This window comes from Grammomys surdaster, unplaced genomic scaffold, assembly GCF_004785775.1.
Source record: "Grammomys surdaster isolate TR1022 unplaced genomic scaffold, NIH_TR_1.0 125702, whole genome shotgun sequence".
Lineage (NCBI taxonomy): Eukaryota > Metazoa > Chordata > Mammalia > Rodentia > Muridae > Grammomys > Grammomys surdaster.
In genome coordinates, this window is record NW_021620537.1 from 1,484,162 (window position 1) to 1,503,800 (window position 19,639).

Below are 19,639 nucleotides of genomic sequence, written 5' to 3' on the forward strand. Positions count from 1 at the left end.
AAACAAAGTCCTAGCTCATGATTCCACAAGTGGAAAGGTGGAGGCGATAAAAGGTTTAAAGACGTCAACTTTTGCTGGTTACGTCTCATTTACATTCTTAAGTTACTTTGTCACCTTAAACCAACAAGTTGGAGACTTTTCATGAGGAAACGTCTTTCATTGCAATACTACAATTAAATCCTCAGGGTTAGCATGTACAAGTCCTGAGAAAAGGGCGAACTGTTCTTTTATGTGGTAGAGTTAGTCTTGAAAGCAAACCTTTATTAACATGCTAGCATTAATTGTTTCTTTCAGGCTAACTGTGAGAAAAGATCTTCTTGAGGAATTGAGGATGGCCCTGTATGGATGTGAGGATTTCGCATGACACTGAGCTTCTTGTGATAAAGTCCCAAGAAAATGGACACCGTGGGTGGGTAAGTTACTGTTCCAAATTTCTTGTTATTTTTGTTAGTCAGGATGTCTTTATAAACATTGCATAGGATTTAAGGATAAACAAAAAATGTAAAAATTACTCAAGTTTACATTGATGGATAAATTAATTAGGATGTATCTAATTTAAAAAAAAATCTGATACCAAAAATAGGAGCCAGTAGGAAACAAAACAACTTCTCCAACCAGGATAGAAACATGTCCAGGCCACCTCACCTTAAGTTTGATTTTACTCCTTGTGATCAGAGAAGATGTGCGTCTCACTAATTCATCCAGTTTGGTTCCCAAGAAGATCTGGCATAATAATGAAGATTCATTGTTTGAAGTATGCACAGAATGTACCCAACTGGTTCAGATGCTGGCCCTGGGCAGGAAAGTGAAACTTCTCCGCTTGTTAGATCAGAGCTAGAAGGAACAGATTGTGACCATCGACACTCCATCAGCCTGCACATGACTCGGGTGCCCATACCTGAGAGAGAGAGAGAGAGAGAGAGAGAGAGAGAGAGAGAGAGAGAGAGGATAGGTTACAGTGGAGAGTAAGACAAGGTCATCAAAATCAAGAAGAAAATTGACACAGATAGTTGGTATTAAGTTAAAATGATCTGATACATGAACCCTGCCCCAGCGCACACAGCTTTTAGAGATTTAGAAAATAATTCCTGTTTGTTCTTTCTGGAAACCTGAAAACATCTTTTTAAAAAAATGGCTACAGCTCTCCTTACACAAAGACAAATCAGAGAAACCTGAGGAATGACGGGAGGGATATTTTGTGGAACAAAATATTTATTCTTGTTTCACTTATGAGGATATCAAGACAGCAAATAGTCTCTGGAGAAAATCATGCCTCAGAAAGATATTTTAAGATCAGAGTTTGCCTGACACATAAGCCAATGCTCTAACAGAGAAAATTATGAATTTCTATTTTGAAAGACACAGATTTTTATTCCCTCCTCCCCCCCCCTTTTTTTTTTTATCAGTTTGGCTTTTTTTTTTGTCTCACAGAATATACGTGCACCTATAACAAAATGATCTTTAAAAAACAAAACTGTTCAAGCTTTAAAACTTGAAACTTTCAAGGTGACAAGATAATTCAAGACATCCTTGGTGTGTAAGGAACTTGATTTGCTCAGCACAGTTCTGATAATTTTTTGAAACAATGACATTTATCTTATAGTAAATGCCATCAATTTTCCATTTATATGTACAATGTATGCTAAATTTTGAGGGAGAAAACCTTCAATAGTGTAATATCTTTTTGTGGCTCAATTTCTTTTCAGCCTACGACGGGAAAATCAGAAATACATTATTCTTGCTAACTTGCACAGAAAGAAAGCCCTTATTTAAAGTAACTTAATTATATACAGAAACTATGTAATAAAATAATGACCTCCATTATAAATCATAAGTAGCAATCAAAATAATGATCAAATCAGATAATAAATTTGATTGTGTGTGGTATTCCACTTCCTTAGGTATGCTATTACTCCCAGAGCAGGGTGGAAACAAAGAGACTTGGCTGGAAATAGGTTTTCTCTTGATCACAGGCCTAGTGCAGTTTTCTGAGCCCAGTGGGTTCTCAATAAATATGCAATGATGATTATAATGAGTCTCCTGGCAAACAGTGCAGTGTGAAGGTATGTATGCACAGATCCCATATTAGAAGAAATTGGTCAGTGTAATTGATTGTGTCAAAGAGAAAGAATCCCACATCTAGAATCAATCACAGAAACAGTGGACCCAGACAAACACAACTGCTCTCTGGTCTTGTTCTCTTTCATTTTTTTTCTCGTGGTCACTCCACGTGTGAAATGGAGACCCACTGGACACATGTGTCAATTGACCAAATTATCCCCAGACAAGACTGGCTGGCAGCACTGCTGTTGAATGTTCCTGGAAGCTTTAGCTTGTTTCCTGAGCACACTGGTTTTGGAGTGCTCTCTTCCAGAACACAGCCTGTAGACGTCAAGGTTTGGGAAGGTCCTGAGATTGCTCTCACTAGGTAGACTATTGGTCATCATGAAGTCAGAGGACAAAGTTTGGAAGGGTCATAAATGTTTATGGTAAGAAAGTAAGTGCTGAATTATTTGTAGAAATCAAGTATGAAATAGTTCTTGTTATTGACAGGGATGGAGGATGGCTGGGAAAGGTATGAATAGGCCAGAGGGAAAACAGGAACATTAGAGTAGTCACTGCTATGACGTAATCAGTTCACTTCTATGCACTATGAACTGCAGATTCCAGGGGGGAAGGGGAAGGAAAAATAAAGGATGAAATGGTGAAGACAGGTAGCTGGAAGTCAACGCTGATATTCTCTTGAAGGCAGCACATCCATCTCTTGTGTGGTCCATGTGAGCCGCCTGTCTGTGGTCTGAGTCATCCTAAGTGCCCAGACACACCAGTCGTACTGTGTATAGAGCATTATGATATTCCTTCACACTTACTTGCATTTCTCACTGGATTCTCCCCACAACCAATGGAACGAGTACTACTTTATAGGTTTCCTGTTGTTTCTACAACAAATGATGATGACCCATCCAGTGTAAAGCAAGTGAAAGTTATTAAGTTCTGTAAGTAAGAAATCCAGAGTGAAATTACAGTCTGAAATCAAGATAGTCTTTTTGACAAATGACACAATAACAACTAAGACTTTATATGTAAGGAAAAGAGTCTAGACAAACAATAAACCTTATAGCTTCACAAACTTTACCTCAAAATGAATCATGGTCTCAAATATAAAATAGGAAACTATTAGAAGCCAAAATAAGAGAAAATGATAATTTAGCTACAACACTGGAGGCAAACGTCCTGGAAAAAATTGAGAAACTGGATTTCACAAAAATTATAAACTTCTGCTCTGTGAGAGTCAGTCCAACAAAAGAACAAAATATAAGCTATGGACTCATAAAACATCTTTGCAGAATGTGTATATAAAATACACAAAGTATTCTTAAACTTCGGCAATGGTGAAAAAATCCCAATAAAAAATGTGCAGAAGACCTGAACAGACAGCTCACCCAAAATGATACACAGATGATAAATATGCATGGGAAAAGATTCTTCACTTCCTACGTCATTAAGAAATTGCAAAATAACAGAAGGGGTCAGGAAGATTGCTCTGTGATAAGAGGAGTGAGGCAGGGGATCAACTGATACAATATATTACAAAGAGACATGAGCACACAGCCATGAGAGCCATCCAAATCTACGAAACACTGACCACAGCAACTGCTGGTGAACACACAGAACCCTAGAAGCTCTTATTCATTGTCAGTGGGAATGCAAAATGGTATCTTCATTTTGGAAGACACTTTGGCAGTTTCTAACAAGACTAAATATACTCTTATCATATGATCCAGCAATCATATTCTTTGGTATTTTCCCAAATAACTTGAGACTTTATGACTGAACATGATGTTTATAGCAACTTTATTCATAATTGCTGGGATTTCGAAGCACCCTAGATGACCTTCAGTAGGTGAGTGGTATATAAACTGACAATCTTCCATGGAATATTATTCAGTGCTAAAAAGAAATGAGCTATCAAGCCATGAAAAGAAAGCCATGGAAGGAATTTAAATGCATATTACTAAGTAAAAGATCTGAGATTATTACATATTGTAGGAATCCAACTCTGAGGTTCTGGAAAAGACACAACTATGGCAATAGCGAAAAGATAGTAGCTGTTAAGACAAAGGATCTTTACGGCGGTGTTACTAGGATGGCAGTTATCTGCAGTTAAATATTATCCATATCCAAGAGTGAGTCTTTACAAACTGCAGACTTGAACTTGGACTACTAATATGTCAGTGTACCAGCCAATCTACATTCAAGTTCAATGAGGTGGAAGGGGAGGCTCAAGGGAGACAAAAGAAGCAGGATTATCAGAGTTATGATTTAGATAAAAATATTGAAGGTTTGTGCTTTAATATCAGGCACAATGTTGTTATCATTGGTAGATACAGAAAATACTGAAGCCCAAATGGTTAGGCAGAGAGAAGACTGTAATCTCATTTGGGACAATGGAATTTAAATCCTAAGATAGACCACTGAGTAATTATTACAACTTATAAACTGGAATTTGAAGAATGTTTGGGTCTGGTCATAAAGAACCTCTGACAAGTATTTATACAGGTAAATAACAATGTTTTGTCACAATTAGATCTCATTTCTCATGAATTATCTCATTTAATCCTTCATTAACTCTATGAAGTGCTCACATTTGTAGAAGTACATCATCGAGTTAGCATGGGACCATGTCCTTTTGACCTCCTAGTTCACACTCAAGAACACGTTATATGGTCATAGTGCATATGTGACCATCACAGTGAAGCTTCATAACCAAGATTTCCAGATTTACCTGATGGTGGACAGAACACTAGCTCATGCCGCCTCTGCCTACATAAAGAAGGGAGATGGGGAGGGAAGCTGAACGATAGATATTGAAGTATTATATTAAGCATATATACCTTCTACCTTTAAATAAAATCCATCCTATTATAATGTGATTAAAAACCAAAGTGTTCTCTCCATATGTCAATTCAATCTAAGCTAAGGAGCTGTGACCTACCATCTTGGGTTTTACTTTGAGCAGAGTCTCCTATACTTTAAGGGCTACAAATGGATAATCAAGGCAGAGTGTCATAGGCCCCATAGGGACATTGAAGACTAGATGAAGACGCCTAGAAAGAATGGCTGGACTGTCAAAATTCTGGAGCTGAGAGGATGTCAATGCATTTAAGAAAGGAGAAGTGTTAGAGAAGTACAGAGAAGCCAGTGCAGTCCAACACAGCAAAGGCAAGGGGGGATGGGAACTCAGTTCTGTCTAGCACTACAAGAAAAGGTCTAGAAGCTTAGGGAACAGGATGGGGGAAGAAGAAAAAGAAAAAGAAATCAAAAGGAAAAAAGGCCTCTATATTTAGGAAGAAGTAACATCCAAAAGTGATGTTCACATGGGTTGAGAATCAGATTTCAAGTAGGTACAGAGCAAGTACTATTCAGACACTGCGGGGTCATTAGGGGAAAATGAGGGGCTTGTGGCAAACATAGAAAGGTGGAAGGTACTAGTTCAAGCAAGATCAGAGATCCTGGATCCAGTAAATGTTTGCTGTACTCGATACACAAACCAAATCTGCATAACTGAATCACACAAAGATTTAGCACAGGATATAGCATCATGTGGAAACTGAAATCCTCAGACTTTTGGGAAGTCTAACCAGGAACTTGTAATGACAGGCCAGTGCTGTCTGGTGAGGTTCTGGCCTGTTTCTGATCTGGTGTTGATAGGACTCCTGAGTGCATTGCAGAGCAATAGCCTGGTGGTTGATTTCTTACCATGGACTCATCTTTGGTCAAGGAATGACAATATATATTCTGAATCATGAGATACAAATGGCAAAAACCTTCAAAAATAATAACAATAAAACCAAGCAAAAAGGAAACAGAATCAAAAACAGAGGAGAAGTCAAACCCCGAAAATCACTGAGTCCACTGTGTAGAAATACTTGCTGGTGAATCACAGTGCAGATGCTTGCAATGCTTACTGAAGTCCATGCATGCTGACCTGGACCCCCCTCTTTTCTGTTTTGTCATAACTGTTCCTTAACTAGACACCCTAGTCAGCTACATGATGATAAATAAGTAGGAGTATGACAGGTCAGTGTCATAAAATTCAAAGCAAAACCTGAAAAGCTGGCATATACATGAGCAATATCATTGACAAAGCATGCAAGACTTCAAAGACAGTCTAATAGAATCAAATGCAGTAGAGAGGAGCCTTATATATGACCAAAACCAGATTGTCTAGGGAGATAGGGATCAAGTGTTGATGATTTCCTCTTCAGACGATCAGATCATTAAGGCTAAATGAAGTTTAGTCAGGCAGAGTAGCACACACCTTCAATCTGAGTACTTGAGAAGCAGAGGCAGGAGAATCTTTGGGAAATTTAGGTCAGCCTGGTCTACAGATTGAGTTCCAGTACAGCCAGAGCTACATAGTGAGACTCTGTCTCAAACAAAGCATAACAAAACAAAACAAAACAAAACAAAACAAAACAAAAAACACCAAAAACGACCAAAACAGGACAAAACAAAACAAATGAAGCTAAATAAAGTTTTAAAAAGAAGTTGTTCCCAGAGCCACTATGACTAAACAATGAGATCAACTCGAGGGAAGTGAGCTGGGTTCTGAAGGGCTAGTGAAATGTCTTTCCTAAGGAGTAAATTGAGGAGAGCCTAAGCCTTAAGAGCCTTTTCATCTCTGACATGCAATGATTCAGGACAACGTGTACTAAAATTAGCAGGGCATATGCAGAAAATAGTAAGCATGAAGGCTTGACTGGAGCAGAGATTCATTTGGAAGTCTATTAACAGCCCTAGGAGGGTCAGCTGATGGATATCTGACTGAGATTTTGGGGTTCATACATCTTTGAGACGGTTAAGACAACATGGGACTGCTGGCATGTCCCCATCATATAAATTAACAAATACGGACATTAAAACAATAGTGCCCAATTTCCATGGGATTTGATTGGAAAAATTAGTAATTATTTTCCTTCGGGTTTATAGATTTTTTCCTTTGGGGTCCTAAAAGCTGAGATTCCTTTCAAGTCTTCTTAGATAGCCTAGTGTTGGCCAAGACCATGCCTCTTTGTAAAGCTTCTCCATTTTGGTTGACTGTGATTGTTTCAGAAAAGAAAATAATTTGGTATCAAGAAATAAAGTAGCTTGCTTTCTAGATTCTTGCTTTCCTCGACCTTCCCCAGCAACTCCAGGCCATAAAAATGTTCAACACAATCACCTACCATTAACTAACTGGCCACTCTAACGTTACCCCTAACAACTGGGAGCCAAAAAAAAAATACTTGAATCTCTTCCTACCCTATTCTTATGAACCCTATTAAAGGGACTCCTCAACTCTGCCACATGGGCCTTAGAGCTTCCTGTGCTGCAGCCTACTTGTCTACCTGTGGTGTTAATATCTCTTCTAATAAATGTATTCAAAAGGACAATCTGTTTCAGTGTCCTCCTTAAGCCCCAAGCCCAAAACCTTTCAAGAAGCTATAGTCTTTAATTCTGATCTTACAGAGTTTATGTAACTTCCAACAGAATGAGCATAGCCTCTGAGACCAGCTGTGTAGAATGAACATACATGGTGGATAGCCATGACTGACCATCAAATCAACCTGCTCATGGATATTCATGAGGTTTGCTTAGGATTTTATTCACAAAGGGAAACACTACTTGTTGTAAGTACAGGAACTAGATTCTATTATAATCTCTTGTACTATAAGTTCTCTTCATTCTTCTCACCTTCATATATTGTCTTTCCATACTTTTGTTTTCCTATGCTTTTCAATCAGATTGACAAATTAGTAGATAAGGGAGTGGGTTCAGTTCTCTTTCTCCTAGGCCTACTTGCATTGTGGCACCTCTGTATACCACAAATCAGCTTGTGTCTGCTTCCCTGCCTGGTCTTCCCCATCCAACAACAGTTTAGCATCTTCTCTAATCCTTCAGTAGCTATGACTATTTCTAGATTTTCAGCATTCCCTTTTAGAACTGTGAGCGTTGTTTGAAGTAATTAGAACACTTTATCTTCCATTTGTTCTCTCTCCATTTTGTTGTAATTAGACTCAGTTTATATGATATTTTTATGAGTGATGTGGGAATATTATCTATAACTGCTGGATGGGCCCTTGCCAAATCAATATGTCAACAGAATCTTTAAGTTAGAGCTGAGACACACCTAGCATGGACAAAAGGGCGAGGTTGTTTTTCATATATGTTGTCCTTCCAATTCCTAGCATTCTATAGTGGGCAATAGGCACCTGATCGCATTAGAGGAGTCTACTCTTCTCAAGTCACCACTTTGGTCAAATGCATTGTTCTTTTTAAAACTGAAAGCACACTTTATCTGTCTTCTACCCCTCAGACTATGATCTACTCATTATACACTAGTTTTGACTGTTCTGCCTAGATATTTTTTCCATTTCCTGTTTTCTCACATCTACAATCTAAAATTATGCCAAACTTCCTCTTTATTATGATTCATGTATATATTTTACATTTTTACAAAATGTAAAGACATCTTACCATAATCAAATATTCTTCTCGAAGATTCAAACATCTAAGCAGAAATATATTAACCTCATATTTCCTCTAACCTCCAAAGATCTCCAAACAACAGCCATATCTTACACTTTGTTCTTCCTAAGTTGTCTATCTCTGCCTCACATTCTAAGCTTCCTTTCTCTGACTTTCCCTACATTCCCTTCCAATTCTCAATGTCTCTTTCCAATACATACCAGACCCTCTCACCCTTCACTTCGCTCCTTTAAACCCTCCCCTGACTTTGCCTTGCCCTTGAAATGGAACACACATTTCTTAGCAGACTTTCTCTAAACAGACAACCAGCCTCCATGTACCTCCAAGATTATTTTCTGCTACTCTCTCTGTTTTTACAGCACCGACATTCTTTCTCTCCCTAAAGCAAGTTGCCACCAGATACTTGGGGGACTAAAGCTTTCTGCTCCCTTCTCAGAAAGGATTTCCCTGATGCCCTGTCCAAGAAACTCTGTGTCTGGTTTTACATTGTCTTAATCTTTTACACATGACACTCTTAAGAATTAGTTCGTGCAATGATCCTTTGACTCCCTCTCTATGGTGGACACGCTTCTCATCTCCAGCTTGCTGTTTGTCTGTCACAGGGACATAGGCATAGACTTGCCTTCTGAGAGTTTCTAGTTCAGAAGGGAGGCTAAACAGGTAAGTAGGCAATTAGGATACAAGGTGATCATCTTGAGGCAGATTTGTAGAGTTATTAAAGTTATAAAATATAGACTCTCACCCTCGTGCCACCTAGGCTTGCTGTGCGAGTTGGACGTGGTCCGGGCCCACCACCCTACTCTCTACTACCACTTGGCTTTCCCGTCAAGATGCCTGAGGAAGTGCACCATGGAGAGGAAGAGGTGGAGACCTTTGCCTTTCAGGCAGAAATTGCCCAGCTGATGTCTCTCATCATCAACACTTTCTATTCAAACAAGGAGACTTTCCTCTGGGAGTTGATCTCTAATGCTTCTGATGCCCTGGACAAGATTCAGTATGAGAGCCTCACAGACCCTTCCAAGCTGGACAGCGGAAAAGAGCTGAAAATTGACATCATCCCCAACCCTCAGGAGCGCACATTGACCTTGGTGGACACTGGCATTGGCATGACCAAGGCTGACCTCATTAATAACTTGGGAACCATTGCTAAGTCTGGCACAAAGGCCTTCATGGAGGCTCTCCAGGCTGGTGCAGACATCTCCACGATTGGGCAGTTTGGTGTCGGCTTCTACTCGGCCTACCTTGTGGCAGAGAAAGTGGTTGTGATCACAAAGCACAATGATGACAAGCAGTACACCTGGGAGTCTGCTGCTGGCGGATCCTTCACCGTCCATGCAGACCATGGTGAGCCCATTGGCCAGGGTACCAAAGTCATTCTTCACCTCAAAGAAGACCAGACAGAGTATTTAGAGAAGAGGAGGTTCAAGGAAGTGGTGAAGACACACTCCCAGTTCATAGGCTACCCCATCACCCTCTACTTGGAGAAGGAACGAGAGAAGGAGATCAGTGATGGTGAGGCAGAGGAAGAGAAAGGTGAGAAAGAGGAGGAAGATAAGGATGATGAGGAAAAGCCTAAGATTGAAGACGTGGGATCTGATGAGGAGGATGACAGAAGCAAAGATAAGAAAAAGAAAACAAAGAAGATCAAGGAGAAGTACATTGACCAGGAAGAGCTGAACAAGACGAAGCCTATCTGGACCAGAAACCCAGATGACATCACTCAGGAGGAATATGGTGAATTCTACAAGAGCCTCACCAATGATTGGGAAGACCACTTGGCAGTCAAGCGTTTCTCTGTAGAAGGTCAATTGGAATTCAGGGCATTGCTCTTTATTCCCTGGCGAGCTCTCTTTGACCTTTTTGAGAACAAGAAGAAGAACAACAACATCAAATTTTACGTTCATCATGTGTTCATCATGGACAGCTGTGATGAGCTGATCCCTGAGTACCTCAACTTTATCCATGGTGTGGTTGACTCTGAGGACCTGCCTCTGAACATCTCCCAAGAAATGCTCCAGCAGAGCAAGATCCTGAAAGTCACCTGCAAAAACATTGTGAAGAAGTGCCTTGAGCTCTTCTCAGAGTTGGCTGAAGACAAAGAGAACTACAAGAAGTTTTATGAGGAGTTCTCCAAGAATTTAAAGCTTGGAATCCATGAAGATTCCATGAACCGTCACCGCCTCTCTGAGCTCCTTCACTATCACACCTCTCAGTCTGGAGATGAGATGACTTCCCTGTCAGAGTATGTGTCTCGCATGAAGAAGGCACAGAAGTCCATCTACTATATCACTGGTGAGAGCAAAGAGCAAGTGGCTAACTCTGCCTTTGTGGAGCGTGTGCGGAAGCGGGGCTTTGAGGTGGTGTATATGACTGAGCCTATTGATGAGTACTGCGGCAGCAGCTCAAGGAATTTGATGGAAAGAGCCTGGTCTCAGTGACTAAGGAGGGCCTGGAGCTACCAGAGGATGAGGAAGAGAAGAAGAAGATGGAGGAGAGCAAGGCAAAGTTTGAGAATCTCTGCAAGCTCATGAAGGAGATCTTGGACAAGAAGGTTGAAAAAGTGACAATCTCCAATAGGCTTGTGTCTTCCCCCTGCTGCATTGTGACAAGCACCTATGGCTGGACAGCCAACATGGAACGGATCATGAAGGCTCAGGCACTTCGAGACAACTCTACAATGGGCTACATGATGGCCAAGAAACACCTAGAGATCAACCCTGACCACCCCATTGTGGAGACCCTGCGGCAGAAGGCCGAGGCAGACAAAAACGACAAAGCTGTCAAGGACCTGGTGGTGCTGCTGTTTGAAACTGCTCTGCTCTCCTCTGGTTTCTCACTTGAGGATCCCCAAACCCACTCGAACCGGATCTACCACATGATTAAACTAGGCATGGGCGTTGATGAAGATGAAGTCACTGCGGAAGAGCCCAGTGCTGCTGTTCCTGAGATTCCCCCCAGGAAGGTGATGAGGATGCCTCTCGCATGGAAGAAGTGGATTAAAGGCTCCCAGCAACCCCTGCCCTCTATATGGTATCCCTGCGGCTCCCCCAGCAGCCTTGACTGGCCCTGACCCACCTGGCTCACGTCTACAAGAATCTCCTATTCTGTCCTTGTGCCTGAAGGCAGGAAGATCCCCTCCCACAGGACAGCAGGGTTGGGTGTTGTGTATTGTGGTTTTTTGTTTGTTTTATTTTGTTCTGAAATTAAAAGTATGCAAATAAAGAAGATGCAGTTTTATACAGAAAAAAAATAAAAATAAAATATAGACTCTGCACCAAGTCTACCTGGACTGAGCATGTAAAACCACTCAAAAAAAAAAAAAACCAGCAGTGCTCACTCAAATAAGGGAAGAAGCCAGGCATGACAGCAAATTCCCATAGTCCTTTTATTTTGTGGAAAGTACAGGTAGGAGGATCAAAGGTTCAAAGCCAGCCTAGACTACATGTGGGCTAGCCTCCTAAAAGGAGGCAAAGGATGTTAATGCTTATTGTGTCTGTCTTTTACTCTTGGTTCTAGGCATCCTCACAGCTCATTTCAACCTCACATCATTTGTTTTCTGGACACTAGAATAGCCTTGACTTTAATCTCATAACTTCCTCTAATCCACTGAAGGTTGTCTGTATATGGGTCTGTTTGCTGAGACACTTGGGTGGTTTGGTACTAGTGGAACAGGGACTTTAAGGAAGAAAAATGTCTCTGTGAAATTCTAAACAAAGGTAGCCCGAGATCCTAATACAAGAGGAAGAACCAGAGGTTAATGTTAAGCTCATGAACATGGTGGGCAGGCCTTGAGGATCTGGTTTCTATAATCTCTTCAGAGTCTTTAATTCTCACCTGTCCTTCTGTTCCAGAATATGCCAAACTTCTTGCCATCTCCTGACTGCTATCTGCCATTTCTTTCCTGCATTTATTTTCCCATACAGTCTCTTCTTTATGGATATCACTTCCCTATATTATACTTCACCAGTATTAATACCTATGCTAATACTTTAGGTCTCATGCTTGGGCTCCAAAGGGTAAAACTGATCCCAGTGGCCATGGAGAGCTCTAGAAAAAGACATACTATTTGTCTTGCTCTTACTGTCTACATCTGGCTCACTGAGTTCCTTCAGCTTAGACTTCCTTGTCCTTTAAATGTTTAGCGAAACTCCTAGCACACATAATTTACTTTATTATCTAATAACTGACTTGTTAATACCATATAGCTAACAACTCTAATATTTTAGCAGCTTGCCATCTGCTTCTTGCCACAGTAAAAGAGCACAGTTAGTAAACTTCCATCAGAACAACTAGAAGGTTTGACAGAATATATGAAATAACTATTTTCAGATCTTGGAAGGCAGGCAGGACAGAGCTGAGATCCTTGTGAAGAGGACCTGAGACACACACACACACACACACACACACACACACGGAGAGAGGGAGAGAAACAGAGAGACAGAGACAGAGGTGGGGGTTGGGAAGAGGAGCATTACAGTCTTCCCTGGATTTTCTCTAGAGTCAAAGCCTTGTGTATAAGGAAGCTCACTGAGATGACCCCTGAGTCCTCTGACTTCAGAAGATGCAGTTAAACTCAATGGCTGCTGAGATAGAAGGAGTTCCGACACACAACCAGAAAAGTCAACTGAGAAAGACTAAGAGATTGTAAAAATAGCAGACAATGACAGGGAAAAACTATTGTATCATATTAAGTACATATGAATATATTGTAAAGAGAAAGAAAATTGTGAGACACAAATAAATATGGTTTCAGAAATAGCTAATAGATAGTATGTATAGAATTATTATCATATCAGAGGAGAAATGGAAACCACACAAAAGTATCTCAAAATCTATATGGAGTTCCCTTTTAGGACAAGAATGTATAATGTTGAACAAATATAGCAAATAGAAAGCAGTAATTTGAACAGATTCCAAAGTCCACAAAGGACAATGAAATAATCTTTGTCATAAGAGCAAAGGGTGAGGACTTTGTTGTCACGACTTGGGAGCAATGGGCCCCAGGAGGAAGGCTGAAGTATTGCTATAGTGATGTTTGTTATAATAACACTTTAGACATGTTTCAAACATGGTTAGTCATAGACCTTGTAAATAGGTAGTCTTGGTGGATAGTACTAATGTAGATAAGGACAAGTGAGTCATAGGCAGAGTCATAGTGACCTGTCCCCTGAACCTTCACCCAGCCATTACCCTGTTCTGAAAGATATCTGTACCCCTCCTGAACACCCATGCTCTAGTGTCATCCCCTTCCCCACATCCTGCCTTTTTGTGTTTATAACCCCTGTGTGAATAAGTAAAAATTACAATTTGATTTAAAAATAGATATAAAAAAAGAAAAGATAAAAAAATCAGAGCATCGCTAGACAAAGAACGGGATATACATACATATATAAGAGAGCATTTATTATGGGGGTTGAATCCCACTGGTTAGGAGGTTAGGAGTACCTTAATCTGCAATCAGCCAGCTTGAGACCATGGAATGCCAGCAGCATGATTTTGTATGACCACCAAGACCTGAGAACTTTACAGGGCTCTGGAGTTCAAAAGAAGCTAAAAGACAATTGACGGGTCCTGAGATCTGATGTGTGAAGATCAAGAGATATGATACAGCTCCACAGGACAATGTAGATTTGCCCTGTTCGTGTGTTTACCTATTTCGTGGACACTCTGGGTTGGATGATATCCACACTGGAAAGATCAGAGGTTAACTTACTCAGTCTTCTGTTTCACATGCTAATCTACCCCTACTCTCCCTCCCCCAAACAAAAATGCTCATAGTTATATTTTTAAATGATATTTCACTAGTAATCTTGATAATTCTTAAATGCAGTCAAATAAACAAGTGAAACTAACCATCCCAGAAAATAACTTGAATATCACCCCCCCCCCAGCTTTGTAAAGGAAAAGCACAAAACGAATAGCAGGTCAACATGCAGGAGAATGTGATCAGGAGAAATGTGAGCCAATAGAAACAGATGAGGAATATGGCAGAGATTGTAGGTAAGATATTGACATAACACATTTAGTGTATAAATGACTTGCAGTAAAACAGACTAGACTGAGAGGGGAGGGGGAAAGACACCATGGCTTTGCTGAGGATGAAAATGATATATAAAGAGGATGCTTTACTCAACAGTCCATTGAAACAGTCCACAGACACTGCTGATGAATTGGAATGGCCATGATGTCTCATGAGAAGACGGGATGAGAGTGGAGGGCCTGCTTAGCATGCAGGAGGCCCTGCGGGTGATCCTCAGCATCATACACAGGCAGAAAACATGCATGCGGTCAAAGACCCCAAACAGAACAAGAATTCCAAAACATATGTGTGTGTGAGCAAACATACAGACTCTTGTACATCTTAAATTCTTTAATATATAATCAACTAAGGCAAAGGCAGTATACAGTTATATATTATGATATTATATTATAATCAACTAATGCAAAGGCAGTATACTGTACACATTGTGATATTATAAACTGTTTATTGTATGCCTAAAGACCAGGGTGGCCATTTCTACTCTGTGGGCATGAGATTTTATAATACAGGGACCAAATGTTCTTTTCTTTGTTAGAGACACTATGACCATGTCAACTCCTATAAAAGAACATATTTAATTGGGGCTGGCTTACAGCTCAGAGGTCCAGTCCATTGTTGTCACGATAGGAGACACGGAAGCACACAGGCAGACGTGGTACGGAAAAAGAGCTGAGTGTTCTACATCTAGATTAGCAGGCAACAAGGAGAAAGGGAGCCACTAGGCCTGGCTTGAGCTTCTGAAACCTTAAAGCCTAACCCCTAGTGACACATTTCCTACAACACGGCCACACTTCCTAACAGTGCATCCCCTATGGGCTGACGGAAGCCATTTTTATCTAAGCCTCCAGAGTTTTCTACCCTAGGACTTAACTTCCATTCCAAAACAGGAGCAGACAGATGTAGTCACTCTGAGTGGGGGAGCGGCAGTAATAGGTAAATGAATTTACAAGTTGGTTATGATGGTACATGTCTATAATTTCAAACACTCAGATTGATGAGGCTGGAGGATGCCATACTCAAGGCTTGCCCTAGTTACACAGAGAGTGCCAAGCAACCTAGGCTTACTATTTAACAAGAGACCAAGCAATCCAGTGAGAGCCTGTCTCAAAACAAAGCAAAAGCAACGAGCAAACAAGCAAAAACCAAGTACCACCAATGGCAACAAAGCCACATTTATAAACTATTAGCACAACCACTCAGAACTTAACGAAGAAGTATGTTGCTAATAAGTAAACAGCGAGGTAAAAAGGATGCTAAATATAGTCCATTAATTCATAAGGAGTCAGGGAAAGAGTAATGAAGGAACAAAGATGGCAAGAATAGAAAAATAGCAAGTTGAAAAGTTAAAACTGACAATAGCGGTAATTGTGTGAAATGTAAATGGTCTGAAAATTCCAATTAGAAGAGATGAGTTCTGAACATGGATAATGAAAAGACAAAATTTCACACTGTTAACAAGAAACTCAACTTAAATATAAAACACAAAGAGTGAAAAGGTTAAACGTACAAAGATGGAAGAGCTGTTCAGGACAAACAGCACAAACACAACGCATTACCAAACAACAGAAAGCAATCGGAGCTGCTAGCTTTAATGAATGTCAGAAGAAACAGTACAGAAGGAGGCAGAGACCTGGAAGCACCTAATGCTGAAAGGATCACTGTATCAGTACCACGAGCAACACTAAAAATGCAGTGCTTTAGAGTGATGGTTCCAAGTAAACAAGGAAAACAGCAAATAAACAGAAAGGATGGGTATCCACAGAGAATATCTACAGGAAGTTGGGAAGAACACAGAAGATCTGAACAATATGACAGAATCTATGTTGTCTACCCACCAGATGAATTAAGTTAGAGATCGGTAACGAGTCAAAATCTGGAAAATTTTTAGTCATTTGGAAATAAAGCAATGTGCTTGTTCATGCTGATAGAAGACAAAATATAAAAAAATAGAAAATAATTTGAAATGAAGGAAAATTATTAGACTCAACAAACCTGGACCCCTGAGATATCTCAGACACTGAGCCACCAACTAAGCAACATAAACTAGCTGATATGAGACCCCCAACACATCCACAGCAGAGGACTGCCTGGTCTGTCCTTAGAGAGAAGATGCACCTAACCCTCGAGAGAATTGAGGCCTCACGGAGTGGGGAGGTCTGGTGGGGTGGGGGTGGGGGATGAGGACATTCTCTTGGAGACAGGGGAGGAGGAATGTGGTGAGAAAGTGTCAGAAGGTAGAACAAGAGGAGGATAACAACTGAACTGTAAAAAAAGATTAATGATAATAAAAAACCCATTTTAAAATTATAGGATATGGCTGAAGTAGTGTGAAACTCTGTAAATTTAATTCTTGTTTTGAAAATGATTAAATTCTAAAGTCGGTTATCTAAGATTCCATATCAAAGAATATTTTTAAAAGGAGCACAAGCCTGGTGTGGCAGAGCGTACCTATAGTGCCGGCACTGGAGAGGATGAAGCAGGAAAATTGCCACCAGTTTAATGCAAGCCAGTTTGGGTTACAGTGTAAGATACCACCCTCCCTGTACTCAAAAGGAGTACAGACTCAATCCAAAATCAGCAGAAGGAATGAATTCAAAAGCAAGGAACTTAATTGAATAGAAAAAGAATAACAAGGGTCAATACAATCACACCTTGCTTCTTGGAAAGAAATCAACAAAATTGATAAATTTCCAGCTAAATTAATCAAGACAGAGGAAAGAAGTGCAGCTATCAACAAAGACAATGAACCAAGAGCATCATCGGGGACCACAGAGTGATCAAAATGCCAAGAAGAGAATATTGTAAAGATTTTGTGCCACTAAACATGACAACTTGGGCTAAGTGGACGAAGCCTATGAAAGACATAAATTACTACAGCTAACTAAATGCATCCGATATGATCAGCATCCATAACAATAGCATCTGTAAAACTGCTTTGATAGAGTCAAAAAACGGCTGTCAATAAAAACAAAACAAAAATCCCTTTAAGTTCTGACTTCTCTATTTGATTATATTGAGTGCCACCTAAATTGCTTCCTTTCCTCCTCTGAGGACACCACACAGCTTTTGTTTTAATCCTACCTCAGTGGGGCCATTCTTTTATTGTTATCTTTCAAGGATTGGTTATTCACATCTGAAATGAGGGTCCTTCCTAGAACTCTGCCCAGGGCTCTCTGTGCTCGTTCCAAAGCTCTCCAAATAGCTTCCTTTATTCTCAAGATTTCATGACTCTTCAGAGGACGATACATCTCATATTTGTGAATCAATGAGGCAGTTGACATCTGCATCCAACTGTACAACAGGTGCCATGAACTCAGCACACACCATTGTGAGAACAAGTGACAGCAAAATGCTGGTGTGACAGGGTACACTTAGTCACTGTGTAAAGCCTCTATGGAAATATGTGTGCAAGCTTCTCACGAAAACTAAAAATATCACTATCCTATGAACCAGTTTTCCCCATGATAACAACATACCCAAATGATTCTACACTATAACACAGAAACCTTTGCATATCCAACTTATTGCTACTCTGTTTACAATAGCACCGAAACTGAATCCGTCTAGATCAGCAATTCTCAGCCTTCCTAATACTGCGACTCTTCATGTTGTAGTGACCCCCAACCATGAAATGATTTCATCAATACTTCTGTAATTTGGCTTTTGTTATAAATTGTAATATAAGTATCCGCGTATACAGGATGTCTGGTATGTGAACCGAGGGGTTGTGACCTACAGGTTGAAAAACACTGATCTAGATGTCCATGAGTTGATGAATAAATAGTGAAAATTTAGAATTTCATTTGGCCCCAAAGGAAAATGAAATTTGCAGGGAAATTCTCAATTACCAGATTCACTGATCTGTGGCATGGCAGGAAGAGAGCTAAAGTCCCAACGTTTGAGGTCTGGCATGCAGAAAACATCCAGAATTTGAAACATGATGTAAAAGAGGAAGCAAACCATGGGCTGAAGACTTCTGGGATTAGAGGCATATTTCCTTTTAATCTCTCTCTCTCTCTCCTCTGTCTGTCTCTTTTCCTCTCTGTCTCTGTCTCTCTCTTTCCCTGTCTCTGTCTCTCTCTGTCTCCATGTCTGTCTTTCTGTCTTTCTCTTTCCCTATCTATATCTCTCTGTCTCTCTGTGTCTCTCTGTTTCCCTGTCTCTCTGTCACTCTCTGTCTCTGTCTGCCTCTTTGCTTCTCAGTATATTTCTGTCTCTGTCTCTCCCCCTCTCTTTCTATCACAGTGTATATATAATGTGAACACATACACATTTTTGTTTGCATGTGCAGAGGCCAGAGGGTATCTATTTCTCTATTCCCATCTTATTTTTTGAGACAGGGTCTCTCATTGAACCCAGAGCTCACTGGTTCAGCCAGACTGACTGTCCAGCAAGCTGCAGAGATCCTCTTATTTCCAAGCTCCCAGGACTGGGTGGATCAGAACCCTTTGACTCAGATAACAGCTTTGTCCTAGAACTTTGATACTCTGATTCTGCATTATGTCTGGAGAGCACCAGGTCAGAGTTCATGAATACAAATAGGAAGTCTTCAAGCATGGACACAATGTAGGGCATACCCAGCACTCCAGGTGTTGAGAACATTTAACATATATTGAAGGAAGGAAGCCTGGAAACGAATGGAGCATTTGAAATCCACGGGATACAATTACTTCCAGAAAACGTCTGAATAATTAACCTCTAGAAACTTAGAAACTTTTTACTCTAAGAGTCTGGTTGTGAAAAAATAAAAATAAAAAGGTAACTGAGGTGGTTCAAATATTGAATTTACTTGCTATTTGCCTTGTATTGAAAGCTGCTAGGAAATGTTTGATACTGAGACTGAGAATTATGGCATGTGCCAAAAGAATTTTAAAACTGAGATTTAACTTGTGATCTAATTAAACAATAAGACCTGACAAAACAGTCATTGTGTTTCCTTAATGTCTTCGGGGGCAGCTCAGCTTCCTGTGTCAAAACAGACCCAGGCCAAGGTCAAATGCCTCTGGCTGAGGTTGCTGAAACTCAGGCTTCTACTACTCTACTATTGTCCTTCCCTCCCTCCCTCCC

General features: G+C 40.3%; 1 pseudogene; it reads left to right on the forward strand.

Annotated features, from left to right (window-relative positions):
* The first annotated feature begins 9,353 nt into the window (after positions 1-9,353).
* LOC114639401 lies at positions 9,354-11,532 on the forward strand (annotated as a pseudogene).
* Positions 11,533-19,639: the final 8,107 nt, after the last annotated feature.